General features: G+C 46.8%; 1 pseudogene across 1 annotated transcript in view; it reads right to left on the bottom strand.

Annotated features, from left to right (window-relative positions):
• The window catches only part of LOC101397583 (WD repeat-containing protein 91-like), a 50994-nt pseudogene extending 43959 nt beyond the window's left edge, over window positions 1-7035 (bottom strand). The window contains exons 1-5 of the transcript XR_015552224.1: window positions 6871-7035; window positions 5233-5511; window positions 3544-3627; window positions 2445-2601; window positions 962-1060 (exon numbers count right to left, since the gene is read on the bottom strand). The product of XR_015552224.1 is annotated as a WD repeat-containing protein 91-like (transcript). The remainder of the gene's footprint in view (window positions 1-961; window positions 1061-2444; window positions 2602-3543; window positions 3628-5232; window positions 5512-6870) is intronic.
• Between the last annotated feature and the right edge of the window lie 7173 nt (window positions 7036-14208).

The raw sequence follows: 14208 nt of genomic DNA, 5'->3' as shown, positions 1-14208 counted from the left end.
ACACTGATGGAATAGGGAGGCTTAGGATGGACTTCAAATTCCTCTAGGTGACACAAAAGCCACTTGTTAACTCTTCCCCAGCAAGGACAGGAAATATAACATTAAGGAGCACAAAGGCAGTGCTTCCCTCACAAGTCAAGATGGCAAAGAATTTGTCCAGTACATCACCAGGCTGGGGGCTGGACAGTATTCCAGAATGAAAACTCACACAGGCATTAACAAAGGGCACTGCAATAAATTAAGAACCACTTTTACAGTGACAGGGTAATTCACACCCAGACAGCTATGGACCCATCAGAGCCTGCCGAAAGAGAGCCTCTCCTTAAATTACATCTAAGTTATTTACTAAAGAAGGGTGAAAAATAACAAAAAATACTAATGTGCTGAACACTGATGGACGCAGCTGTGCAGAAAACACTTTAAGTAGGTTAAGATAAACTTGCCTCTAGCTACAAATGTAGGTAAATAAATGTTTACTATGACATAACTGGTAATTGAATGTTTTATTTTGTTTTAAGAGCAAACCTCATAAAAATCTTAACTACTGGATTCATATAACATTCCAATGGTCCAAATTTTATTCAGTCACATTCTATCATAATCTACCTATCTCCGACAGCTCAGCAGAGATATCTGCACATATGTTTTATCATTTGACCTTCTTGCTTCTCACTCTGGAGAAGGATATAAATTAATTTTCAGTGGCCTGAAAAGAGCTTGCCAGGCAGTCATCCAAATGGGGCAGGGAACAAGGGCCAGTAACTTGGTCTCACCTGAAGCAAAATAAAGCCACCCAGAAGGCAAGCCCTCGTAACACTGGAATTACAGAATGAAAGACTTAGAAGAGGGCTCCCTTTTCCCCATCTGGCTAAGATCCATGGAAACAGCCCCAAGGGCAGCTGTTCTTACCACTGGCATCTCAGTAACTATGAGGTCATTTGATACTGGGTAAGGCAACAACCCTGAGGGGCTCTTCTTACTCTGAGGCAGCAGTGAGGACAGGAAGCCCACACAAGGACACTGGGAGAGGGAAGCGTTCCTCTGGCTGCACACCATGGCTCTGGTCAAGCAGACACACCACAAGGTCACAGGGCTGGAGGGGGACCTGGGAGGCTTAGCTGTGGACTGGGCTATGGACGGCGCCAGTGACCAGGGCCTTCGCCAGGTCCACACGCCTGGGCTTTAAGGTGGCATTATCCTTGGTACTATTTCTTGTACCAAAGGGAGCTGGCAGCCTATCTGGCACAATGGTGACGTCTGTGGCTCTTCTTTGAGGGCCACAGGAAAGCTCAGAGCTGTGCTGTCCCACAGCCACTGACCACATGTGCCCCTGAGCACCTGAAATGTGGTTGGGCCAAACTGAGATGTGCTGGAGTTGTAAAATATATGCCAGAATTCAAGACTTAGTTGGAAAATATTAATATTTTGTTTATATTCACTACATGTTGAAATGATATTTTGCATATATTGGGCTAAATAAAATACATCATTAAAATCAACTTCACCTGTTTCTTGTACTTTTTCTTTTTGGTGAGGAAGATTGGCCCTGAGCTAACACCTGTTGCCAGTCTTCCTCTTTTTGCTCTAGGACGAGTGGCCCTGTGCCCATCTTCCTCTATTTTGTATGTGGGTTGCCGCCACAGTACAGTTTGATGAGTGGCGTAGGTCTGCACTAGAGATCCAAACTGGCGAACTCCAGGCTGCAGAAGCAAAGCGCACTGAACTTAACCCCTACGCCACCAGGCCAGCCCCACTTTTAATTTTTTTTTCACATAGCTACTAAAAATTTTTAAATTACATTTTGTCTTGCATTTATCTCCGCCAGATGGCGCTAGCTCAGAAACTAGAACAGTTTCACTTGCTGCAGCACTTGGCCATGTGTTGGTTTGGAATCTGACTGCCTGGGTTTGCATCCCGACTCACAATCACTGAGACCTGTCTGTGCCTCCGTTTCTTCAACTGCTACTATGATTATCATCACCTGGGTCTTTTGCTTTAACTGGCTGTTTCCTAAGGTCACTCAAATACCTCTCTCCAATCTGCCTACCTCTTCAAACCCTGACAGGAGCATGCTTCTACCACTGAATGCATCCAACCTGGGGTGGCCAATCTTTCCACCCACAAGGCACGCCTTTCAATGCACAGAAACTTCCTGAGGCTTCACGACAGGGGTTGTGTTTATTTATGCAGGCTGCGCACATCTGGATGTGCAGACCCCTGGCAGAGCTGTGCAGTTCCCCCTCCCTGGGCAGGCTCAGAGGCTGGGAGGGGGGAACAACTCCTAGGGAACCTTCCTCAGAAGCTTAGACAAGAACTGTGAGGGCCAGGAGGGTCTCTGGCAATTCCCTAGGAGCAGGAGGGTTAGGGCGAGGTGCTTTCCAGGGGAGAGCACAGGAGACAGGCGGGGACGTGGACCCCACCCGCGAGGGGCAGTGAACACTCACAGTTCCGAGTCCCCCAGGCGGTCCATGTTGCAGACATAAGGAGGCAATTTGTGTTGGACCACGGCCTCTTCCTCGTCTGGCTGTTGCTCCTCTTTCTTCAGTCAGTGGATTTCGGCTTGCAACCCAAAAAGCTACGTAGGAGTGGGGGCGGGTCAGACTGCAATCCCACCTAATCATCCCTCCCCTGGGGAAGATTAGACATGTCACATCCAAAACCAACCCTCACTGGCTCAAAAGGCCCCTGGCCCTTGGCCTCAGGGCCCGTCTCACTCTCTGCTCACCGTGGACTGGAAAAATGGGCAAGTGGCCGCTGTTACCTGACTCTCGTGAGGTGAGAAAACTAAAAACCGTTAGATACACAAAACCCACTTGTCTTTTTCTGTTTATCATCTGACTTGCTCCTTCCTGAATTCACTGAGAAAAACAGCTCTGCCCTATCCTGCTTTGCTCTTTGGAATCTACAAAATCAGACTTTGGAACTCGCACATAAAAAATGTCTTAAATGAATTTCAGAATTTTTGACCTTTCGCCTAAAGAAAACTATACACCCACACACACAACCCAAGAATCTTAAACCCCAAAACCTAAACAGCTTTCAATCTTCCTTTTTCTGAAAATCTTCCTCTTTCTGAAGCTATCTTAATTTGAAGGACAGAGAAATTCTCCTCAGGCAAAATCTAAGGCAAATGTGAGTCTCCTGGCGCTAGCATTTTACCAAACTAGAGAAACACAGCTGAACAGAACAATTAAACTATATCTGGGCTGTAAACAATACAGATGTGGAAAAGGACTCGGGGGACAAAATAGACAGGAAAACAGGTTAGTTGTGAGGCATGAGTGCATACAGCCTTCTCTTCGAAGCTCATTACTGTTACTATGTTGTTCACGCTACACACATGACTTAAAATAGGAACCTCACCTCTGGTTTTCAGAGACTGTTACAGCCCCCGAATCCCCAACACTGACTTCTGGTGACACACTTTCATCTGAGATCAGTGTTTTCCTGTATTTAATCAGCCCTCCACTGCCACTACCTAATCTCACACACGAAAAAGTACGTGAGAAATATTTCCCAAGGAGCAAGCATGTTCAGAACAACCTTTCTTGCGCGGAACTTCATTTTCTTCTGGAACCTGGTTGGTCCTCTGGCACTCCGCATCGAAGTACAGGATCACGGGAACTGGTGCAGGAAGTTAAAGAATAAGCCTGCCTGTGAAACGAGTAAAAGCCCTTCCCACACTGCTGACACAGCAGCAACATCCTTGAACATGAGACGCAGGGAACAGAGAAAGACTCGGTGCTGTGGGCTCTTCACAGCTTTATGGAATCATCTCTCTCGACGCTGGGCCTGGCCTGATTTCGTTCAGACAGACTCACTGACACATGACAATCTGCCCGGCCAGCCCACAGAGAGGACATAAATCCAAACCTGAGTGTTTTTTCCCAAATACCAGCAGTAAAGAGCTAGGATCCAGTGGGCTTCACAGGCAGTCTAAGCTTTAGCGACATCCAGCTAAAAGCGAGCCCAGCAGCCAGTGGCTCTCCAGGCATACTGCCAGCTGCTCTACCAGCAGGGCAGGAGCACTGGCCCCATGCCACCCCATGAACATCCACATTCTGGGTCAGGGTGTCAGTCTTTCCCAGTCATCTCAAACAGCTTCAGTCAGGAGGGGCACAGCAGGCAGGGCCTCAGCACTGGGGAAGCGAACTGTGGCTGGAGGGAGCATGGCCTAGTTTGCAGGGCACTGTGTTGTCCTGAGAAGATCTGGTGTGACTTTTCCAATTTCCCTAGAGGGCCCATGTGGTCATGGGCTGAGCCCCCTGCTAGTTTCCTTTGAAAGCCCTCAGGATGAAGAGCAGCAGCAGGGGGAGAAAAAAGACAATGGCAGGGGAGGAATTCACGCTCACCCTCAACAGGAAAGGAAAGGGCACCCTTCCTTTCATGACACTCTCCCAGAAGACACTCGTCCCAGAGGCCAAAACAGCCTCCGGTGGTGGGCCTCTACACACCCAATTTATCAGTGACTCACCAGGCAGCCCCATTCAAATCAGACTCCCTTCTCTTCCCCTAGAAGTCTAGCCTAGATCAGGAGCAAGGGAGGATGCCCCGGGCCCCAGGATCGCAGGCTTTCCATGACAAAATGGTAAATATGGTAGGCTGTAAATTATTTACGTTCTCTCTCTCTTAGATAGCCACACGTACATTCTTAAAGCTACTCTGTTTTCTGACAAGTTGAGGAACACTGGGGTCACTGTCAGAGAGAGCGACACAGGGAGGAAGTTCCAGTCCAAGAAGCATTCTCACCTGCTACCTAATCCCAGCAAAGGCAAGTGACACGCTCCAGGGCACAGGGCATGCACAGAGAGGGTGCTCTGGAGGCAGGCAGTGTCACTAAAAGCAGCTGCCTACCAATCCCCGTGTCAGCCCTGGTTGAGGGGTCCTCTCAGAGCCCGGCACTAGCACCCCACCGCTACGACAGTCCCCACCGCCCGTGCACATCAGCTATTTCTTCAGCAGCCGAGTGTCACAACTAAGATTTATGATTCCCTGGCCAACTGACAAAAATAACCACAATCTGTCCAGCCCCCTCACACAAAACATGACAGTGGTCCTTGGGCATTTTGTAGAGAAATGATTGCATCAAGAGCAGTGGCTGCTGATCACATTGTCTGATGCCTCAGACAGGGCCACAGCCCCAGGCAGCCGAAAGGATATGCATGCACTGAAACGGGACACTCAGGCTGATGCCTCAGACAGGGCCACAGCCCCAGGCAGCCGAAAGCATATGCATGCACTGAAACGGGACACTCAGGAAGTTGTGCAGGGACACAATGAAGGTGGCGGCCCAGTGCCGAGAAAAGTAGGTAGTAAAGGCAGGGTTGGTGTCTGGGGAGGGCCGGAAAGGCAGGACAAACCAATCCTTCCACTCAGCCTGGTTCTGGAGCTCCGTGGCCTGCTTTGCAAAGAATTCCTAAGCCGACGCTCCAGGTAGCTCCAACAATCCCGAAGAGCAGCCAAGTCATACAGCTGCATTAACTGCTGCAGCTGGTCCACAATCTTGTCCACCTGGTGAGAGAAAGATGGGCTGGAGAAGGTGGCGCAGGACAGAAGGGAATTCTCTCCTCACTCCACAGTTAATACAGCTTTTTCCTCGTGCTGTGGCTTCTGGGTATTAAGTTTTTTTAAACATAGCAATCTATAAAACTTTCAAAACATAGTAATGTAACAGCTTTTAAGTTATTATCTGATGTTAGATATGTGGTTTGACTAACAAGAGTGGAAACTTCAGCTGTAAAAGTGCTCTGGCCCAGAAAACAGGAGATCTGGGCCCAGGTCTTAGAGCTGCCCCTGACTTACTCAACCAACATGGCAACGTCACCTCAACTCTCTGGTCTCAGTTGACTAAGATTTCGAAAAGTGAACAAAGAGCGAGTGAGACAATCTCCACGGTCCTCCTCCCAGCTCCGCCATGTCAGGATTCCAAGGCTCACGGTGAGACCCACTGCCTGACTCCAAGTCATCAACGCACCACCAAAGCCCTGGCTGCTGCTCAGAGTGTCAGCCAAAGAAGTCACCTCCTTGCGAGATGCAATCACACCAGAACACAACCTGGAAAAGGTTTTGGATACCAATACCAATCCAACACCCCCATTTTATAGATCAGGACACTGAGGCCTGGAGAGCTGGAATGATTTGCTTTTGCCACTAAGTAGCCACTACCTTTGGCAAGACAGGAACTCAGGTCTCCTAACTCCCCTCCAGTGCTCTTGCTGCGGGCTCACTGCCTCTCTCAATTCACCTGCCAACACTGACTGAGGTCAGCAAACATACACACAAATCACACACATATAAATTCCAAGAACTTCTCAACAGAAAATCATGTCCGAGGAGGGGAGGTATAATGTTTTAAAATGTACAGTAAGGGCTTCCTCAACTGCCCAAGCAAAACTGCCAAGGAGTCACTGACACATTTTAAACAAACATCCCAGACACCTGAGCATTGCTAACACTGTGGGCTGGAGACCCCTTTACTCTCAGCGCCCTCGGAAGCCAACTTTAGAATATTTCTGTCGCCAAAACTCAACCATGTACCCAACCTTAGCTCCTAAAACCTCATCGCCACCCTGGCCAACGACAGGCCAGCCCCTGCTGGGAGGCAGATGGAGAACGGAGCCTGGACCAGGAGTCAGGGCACCGGGGCTCTAGCCTCGGCGATGCTCCTGACTCGCTGGGCCACTTCAGGCAGGTCACGTCCCCCCCTCAGGGCCTCGGTTCCTCCTCTGTCAAGCGAGGGCCGGACGCGCCGACGTCGACGGTCCCCCGGCGCGGTGACAGCGCCGCTCCCGCCCCGGAGGCAGCGCTGGGGGAGAGCCCGCTCCGGGCTCCCTCGGGGTCGCCCCTGCCCACGCCGCGCCCGTGCCTCACCCGGAAGCCCCTCTCCTTGTCCGCCTTGATCTCGGCGTCCAGCTGCCGCAGTGTGCGCGTGAAGCCGCGGAAGAGCAGGTACTCGCGGACCGGCTCATCAGTGCGCTCCACGGCCTCCGCCATCGCTGCGCCAGCGCCGTGAGGGGACGCGGCGGACCACGGAAGGAGGGGCGGGGCCTGGGCCTCGGGGGCGGGATCTGGGCCGCGGGGGCGGGGCCGGGCGCAGGCGCCGTGTACGTGTCGCCGCGGCTGGCCTACCAGCTCGCACGCACGACGCGCCGTGCGCCTGAGGCCCCGCCCCAGTCTCGCCCTTGGTCCCGCCCGGCTGTTTCGTCATCAGCACCCTCCCGGGGGAGCGACAGGAGGACGTGCTGCTTGCCCGAGTTTCCCGGGGGCGCTGGCGGCGGCTGCCGTCCACGTCAAGGAGGGCTGGACCTTGCAGAACATCCCAGATAGTCACGAGGCGGGCTGGGGCTGAGGTGCCCTGCTCATTGGCGTTACATCGCGGAATCCTCTGTGCCCTGCCCTCCTTTTACAAATGGGGGAAACCGGAGTCCTAACGAGCGGAGTGACCTGTGGGAAGTCCCACAACCAAGTGTGTCCTCAGAGCTCTAACTCCCCCCAAACCCCTGCTCTCATTAATATTAATTAACTACACGGCCAGGTACCCAAGATACACTGTTAAGAAAAAAAAGGCAAGATTCAGAACAGTATATATAATATGGTCTCAGTTTCTTGTAAAAAGCAAAGAAAAGTATGTGTTGGTATATTTTAAGAATTCAGGAAGATTATGCGCTAAGCGTTTGTGGTTGTTTTCTCTAAGAGGTGAGACTCTGAGGGACTTTGCCTTCCTATTCTTTACCATTCTTTGTTTGAAACTTTTACAAAGTGTATTTTTGTAAGCATGGAAATAGCCAGTGTCTTTGAGCCTTACTTCCTTGTCTGTAGAATAGTGACAATAGCATCTACCTTGCAGAGTAGTCAGGAAAATTTAGTGAGATAATGTATGTAAAACGTTTAGCAGTAAATAGCCCACTGGTGAAACTCAATGTTTGTTCCTTTCTCTTTCCCTCTAATGGAATAGTTTTCTGTATTTGTCAAAGTATGACTCAGAATCTTTCTACCACTCTGCCCAGACCCTCCAATCCAACTATATGGACATTTAGCTCCAGGGGTGGCTCAGATCTCTGCTGGAGAAACCTGAAAAGATAACAAAGAGCAAGCCACAGCAAGACAAAGTAGAGGCTGGTTGCATCTCACTGTCTGCCTTACCTGTCTCCACAGGTGTAAGTATCCCCCAGGCAACCAGCCTTGCCCTGCAGGGCAGGAAAGGAGAGTGACTATGGGGAGGACCAGACCACAGCCTACACTGACTGGGATCTCAGATCTTCAAAAGTGAACCTGGGAAATCCGGACTAGTAGCAACCGCCAAAACCTCCCCCTACAGGAAAGTTGTAAGTTAGATTTCCTGAGGCTTCTGAAGTGTGCAGCCACAGCTCCCACCTCCCCCACGTCCAGCTTCACTGGCCATTCCCAGACCAGAGCCTATAAAACCACATAAGATTGGTTTTCTGATCAATGAAAGGCAGTTCCTCTGGGCCTTAGCACAAGCTCTTTCCTCTGACTGGAATGTCTTCTCCTAGATACGCACATGGAGATCTCATTTGAGCAGACAGAGGAGGCTTCACAGATTGTACAAATGTCACGAGCTCAGAAAGGCTCTCTTTGACCATCCTGTAAAAGACAGTACTCTGACCTCCAGTATTCCTATGTTACCAAACCCAAACACAGGTTCTTTTACCTGCCGCACAGTAGGGCCAATAACTGAAATGTCAGGCTTATGGAAAGGAAAGAGGATTACTATCAAAAGACAGCCAGATGAGGAAATGGGTGTTAGAACTCAGATCCACCTCCTCGTAGGGAAAACGGTAGGGGTTTTCTTCTGGGGTTTTAGGTAGGGGAGGGGGATCATGTGGCCATGCTGGTTGGCACCTTCTCACCAGCCTGTGTTTAGCCTTGTGAGGCTGAATCTTGACCTCTGGACCTGACTTCCTGGGAAAGACAGCTCACTCATATACTAAAGAGGGACAGAAAGCCCTGGTTAGTTTTAAACAGCAGTTGATTACGCTGAATATGCACAATTGCAGTTAGCAAAGCTTATCTCAAAGTTTTTTTGGCTCTAGGGAAGAATTTTTTTAGCTTTTTAGTGCTCGGTTTCATTTATTCCCCTGGCCCTGATACATCTTTCTCCATAGTACTTATTACCATGTGACAAACTAGATATTTAACTTATTTAATTTATTGTCTCCTCCCCCCCACTAAAATATAAGCTGCATGAAAGCAGAGATTTTTGTCTTAATTGTTTGCTACTATATCCCCAGAGCCTAAAACAGGGCTGTTATAGGCTTATAGTAGATGCTCAATAAATATTTATTCAATGCATGAGGGAGGGCAGTTTCAGTGAGGGCCCAGCCACCTTCCGGCAGGACAGCCCTATTGGAAGGAATATAAACTCTTGGATTACTCCTGTGTGTGGACTTCTGACTGGTTCCCTGTCCAAAGCATTCCTCTTCCCCCATTTTCCTTTCATACCATTTTACTGGCTCTTTAAAGATATTTGGAGACATTTCACTGAGTTGTCTTATGCCATGGAGAAGGCACTAGATTCTCCAGCTCCTTCATTGGCTCCAGTTAGTTGATCTGATTAAGCCTTTACTGCTTATGCTCTGGTGCCTGCTGTGAAAGTAGCAGGTAGCCTGGGGTTCAGTTAACAAGGTTCTGTCGGGGGCCCACAGCAGTTCCATTATACAAAGAAAATTATGTGGGTGCCCACAAGGTGAACCACAAGTTATCTTTTCTTCCAATCTAATAATCTCTCTTTGCTTTCGAGCCTTAGAGTTGGGAGAGAAGGGAGGACAAGGAATATGGGGATAGCAGGGGGAAAACATTTAATGAGCACCTACTAGAAGCCAGGCACTGTGGTAGGTGTCAGGGACATATTAATATGCAAGACCGGAGTCTCTGCCCTCAGGACTAGCTCTGGCTGTTTGGAGAAGCCAGACAACTGAAGCACACACACTCTGGCTGCAGCGTGGAGGCTGGATTGGATGGGAGCAGGGCTGGAAGGAGGATGGAGGCCAGTTGGGAAGCTGTGGCATTCCAAGCAAGAGATGAGACTAGACTGGTGGCAGTGGGGATGAAGAGCAGGGGGAAGATCTGAGGATTATTGAGGAGTGTGATCAGCTGGACTTGGTGACTGATTGGCTAAGGTGAGTAAGTAGCAGGTGTGGTCAGTGATTGGCAGGCTTCTGGCTTGAGCATCTGGTGGATGATAATGCCATTCATGATCAGAGAGAACTCAGAAAGAGGAGACTGTGGGACATCCAGACACACTCTTTTGGGACAAACAGGGACCCTTAAACAGTAAATAAGACTGGATCCTGGAGCCTGGCCACCATCCTACCTCACCCCTGTGGAGGCTTCAACTATTATCTATACACTGAGGACTCCAAAATCTTACCTCCAGCCCAGACCTTCCTCCTGAGCTTCTGCCCAAATACCTGGGGATATTTCCATCTGAATATCCTACAGATGTCTCAAACTTAACTGTACCAGTTCTGTTCAGAAGCATTTATGGAGGCTCAGAGTTCAAAATGGTGAATGAGGGCTTTAGTCCTGCTACATTAGACTGTAGAATTCAGCTCCTGTTTCTCCAAAGTATAATTGTGTCACCACAAAATCAGGATTACCTCGGGGTCTTGTTAAATGACAAATTCCTGGGACCAAGCCACACCTACTTAATCAGAATTGCTTGGGATGGTGCCTGGGAATCTTGCATTTGGAGCAAGCTCCAGGTGATTCTTAGGGACACAGGTTTGAGAATCACATTTCATGGTAATAGAGGGTATAAGGGGCAGCTGCCAATCATCAGGCTTCCATGTATCAGTGACTATTTTAAGCTTAATAGTAATAGTAATACTGATAACATTTTGTAGCTGCAAAACACTTTTACATACCACTTTTACATATTTCATTTGAACCTTACGTGGCCCTATAAATTCCTTTTTTCCTCATCTTAGAAATAGGAAACTGAAGTTTAGGGAGACTAAATGTTTTATTTAAGGTCTCAAATTCACATATCTGATTTCAAGTCCACCAGTGCTCTGCTGAGACCTTCACAGCAGTGTCAATGAGTCAGTCAACTTGTGAGACAGGGCAGTTGAGTGAATGAGGATGAACTACCCCTCCTCCTGAAGAGTATTAGAGCACAGACCACCACACAGGGTCTCTTTAATAGCTGGAGCAGTCTGCACGGAGCAGAGATCAATCTCGTTAACCCTGGGTAACCAAAGAAAACAGGGCAGAGGTGTAAGAGCCCCTGCAGCTATCTCAGGTTCTGGAGTTACCTTGGACCTGGCCACCCACTTCCGAAATATTGGCCATGAAAACCCTATGAATAGCAGTAGAGCATTGTCTGATACAGTAGTGGAAGGTGAAAGTATAGTGCAAAAAACCGGGCAGGGCTCCACTCTGTTGTACACAGAGTTGCTAGGAGTCGGAATCAACTCTATCGCGCTAACAACACAGGACGCAATTGAGGGCATCAACTCACAAAATAGATATTGCGTCAATCAGAAAAGTGTTTTTTATTGATGTCATAATAGTTTCTAACATTGTGAAATTTCAGTTGTACATTATTGTTTCTCAGTCACCATATGAATGGGCCCCTTCACCCCTTGTGCCCCCCCCCTTTCCGCTTCCCCCTGGTAACAACCAAACTATTCTCTCTATCCTTGTGTTAGTTTATCTTCCACATATGAGTGAAGTCATACACTGCTTGTCTTCTGTCTGGCTAATTTTGCTTAACATAACCCTCCAGGTCCCTCCATTTTGTTGCGAATGGGACAATTTTGTCTTTTTTATGTCAGTAGCATTACATTGTATGTATATACCACATCTTCTTTATCCATCATCAATTGATGGACAGTTGAGTTGCTTCCACTTGTTGGCTATAGTGAATAATGCTGCAGTGAACATAGGGGTGCATAAGTCTCTTTGGATTGTTGATTTCAAGTTCTTTGGATAAATACCAAGTAGTGGGATAGCCAGATCATAAGGTATTTCTATTTTTAATTTTTTGAGGAATCTCTGTACTGTTTTCCATAGTGGCTGCACCAGTTTGCATTCCCACCGGCAGTGAATGAGGGTTCCCTTTTCTCCACAACCTCTCCAACATTTGTTATTTTTGTCTTGGTGATTATAGCCATTCTAACGGGTGTAAGGTGATATCTTACTGTAGTTTTGACTTGCATGTCTCTGATGATTAGTGATGTTGAACATCTTTTCATGTGCCTGTTGGCCATCTGTATATCTTGGAAAAATATCTGTTCATATCCACTGCCCATTTTGTGATCAGGTTTTTTTTCTGTTGTTCAGTTGTGTGAGTTCTTTATATATTTTTGAGATTAACCCCTTCAGATATATGATTTGCAAATATTTTCTCCCAGCTCATGGGTTGTCTTTTCATTTTGATCCTGGTTTCCTTTGCCTTGCAGAAGCTCTTTAGTCTGATCAAGTCCCACTTGTTTATTTTTTCTTTTGTTTCCCTTGCTTGAGTAGACATGGAATTTGAAATGATCCCTCTAAGACTGATGTCACAGAGTGTAATGTCTATATTCTGTTCTAGGAGTTTTATAGTTTCAGGTCTTGCCTTCAAGTCTTTGATCCATTTTGAGTTAATGTTTTTGTATGGTGAAAGATAATGGTCTACTTTCATTCTTTTGCATGTGGCCATCCAATTTTTCCAGCAGCATTTATTTTTTTTTTAATTTTTATTTATTTATTTTTTCCCCCCAAAGCCCCAGTAGATAGTTGTATGTCATAGTTGCACAGCCTTCTAGTTGCTGTATGTGGGATGCGGCCTCAGCATGGCTGGAGAAGCGGTGCGTCGGTGCACGCCCAGGATCCGAACCTGGGCCACCAGCAGCGGAGCGCGTGCACTTAACCACTAAGCCATGGGGCCGGCCCCCCAGCACCATTTATTGAAGGGACTTTACTTTCTCCGTTGTATGTTCTTGGCTCCTTTGTTGAAGATTAGCTGTCAATAGATGTGTGGTTTTATTTCTGGGCTTTCAGTTCTGTTCCATTGGTCTGTGTGTCTGTTTTTGTACCATTACCATGCTGTTTTGATTATTATAGTTTGAGGTTTGCATAAATAATCTCATACCTGAGATATTCCATTTTATGATAGCCTCTTATTTCCTTAGACTAAGTGGATTCCATCCCTTTCCTCCTCCTCTTCTATGTTGTTAATGTCACAACCTGTTCCATATTGTGTTGTGAGCTTTTGGTTAAAGTGATGAAGTTATATTTATTTTTGATGTTTTCCTTCCAGTTATCTTTGATGTTATAATTAAGTATTTTCTAACCTGTTCTGATAGAGAGCTGCAATTTTTCTGACTTGGTATACCTCTTTTCTCATTGCTCAAGGCTTTGTATCCCCTTTCTCTCTCTCTCTCTCTTTTTTTTTTTAGGTGTAAGGGCCTTCTTGAGCATTTGTTGTAGTGGGGGTCTTATGGCAATGAACTCCCTTAGCTTTTGTTTACCTAGAAAAGTTTTTATTTCTCCATCATATCTGAAGGATATTTTTGCTGGATAGAGTATTCTTGGCTGAAAGTTTTTGTCTTTCAGAATTTTGAATACATCATTCCATTCTCTCCTAGCCTGTAAGGTTTCTGCTGAGAAATCCACTGAAAGCCTGATAGGAGTTCCTTTGTACATTAGTTTTTTGTCTTACTGCCCTTAATACTTTTTCTTTTATTGACTCTTGTAGCTTTAATACTATATGCCTTGGAAAGGGTCTTTTTATGTTGATATAGTTAGGAGATCTATTGATTTCATTCACTTGTAATTCCAGCTCCTTCCCTAGGATTGGGATGTTCTCTCCTATTATTTCTTTGAATAAGCTTTCTGCCCCTTTTTCCCTCTCTTCTCCCTTTGGAATATATATAATCCTCATATTGCATTCCCTAATTGAGTTGGCTATTTCTCAGAGAATTTCTTCATTTCTTTTTAGTTTTAGTTCTCCTCCTTCATCTGGAGAATTTCTGTATTCCTAGCCTCTAGGTTTCTAATTCTAGCCTCTATATTGTCAGCTCTATTCTTTAAAGATTCCAGATTTTTCTTTATCTCCTCCATTGTGTTTTTCATCTCCAACTTTTCTGAATGTTTTTGCTTTATAGTTTCAATCTCTTTTATGAAGAAGTTTCTTATTTCATTGAACTATCTGTATTTTATTGTAACTCATCGAGCTTTTTTATGATAGCTATTTTGAATTCT

The sequence above is a fragment of the Ceratotherium simum genome, chromosome 1 (genome assembly GCF_057802395.1).
Source record: "Ceratotherium simum simum isolate JZ-2026a chromosome 1, ASM5780239v1, whole genome shotgun sequence".
In the NCBI taxonomy this organism is placed as follows: Eukaryota; Metazoa; Chordata; class Mammalia; order Perissodactyla; family Rhinocerotidae; genus Ceratotherium; species Ceratotherium simum.
Note: the sequence above shows the minus strand (reverse complement) of the source record. Positions and strands in the feature narration are given on the sequence as shown.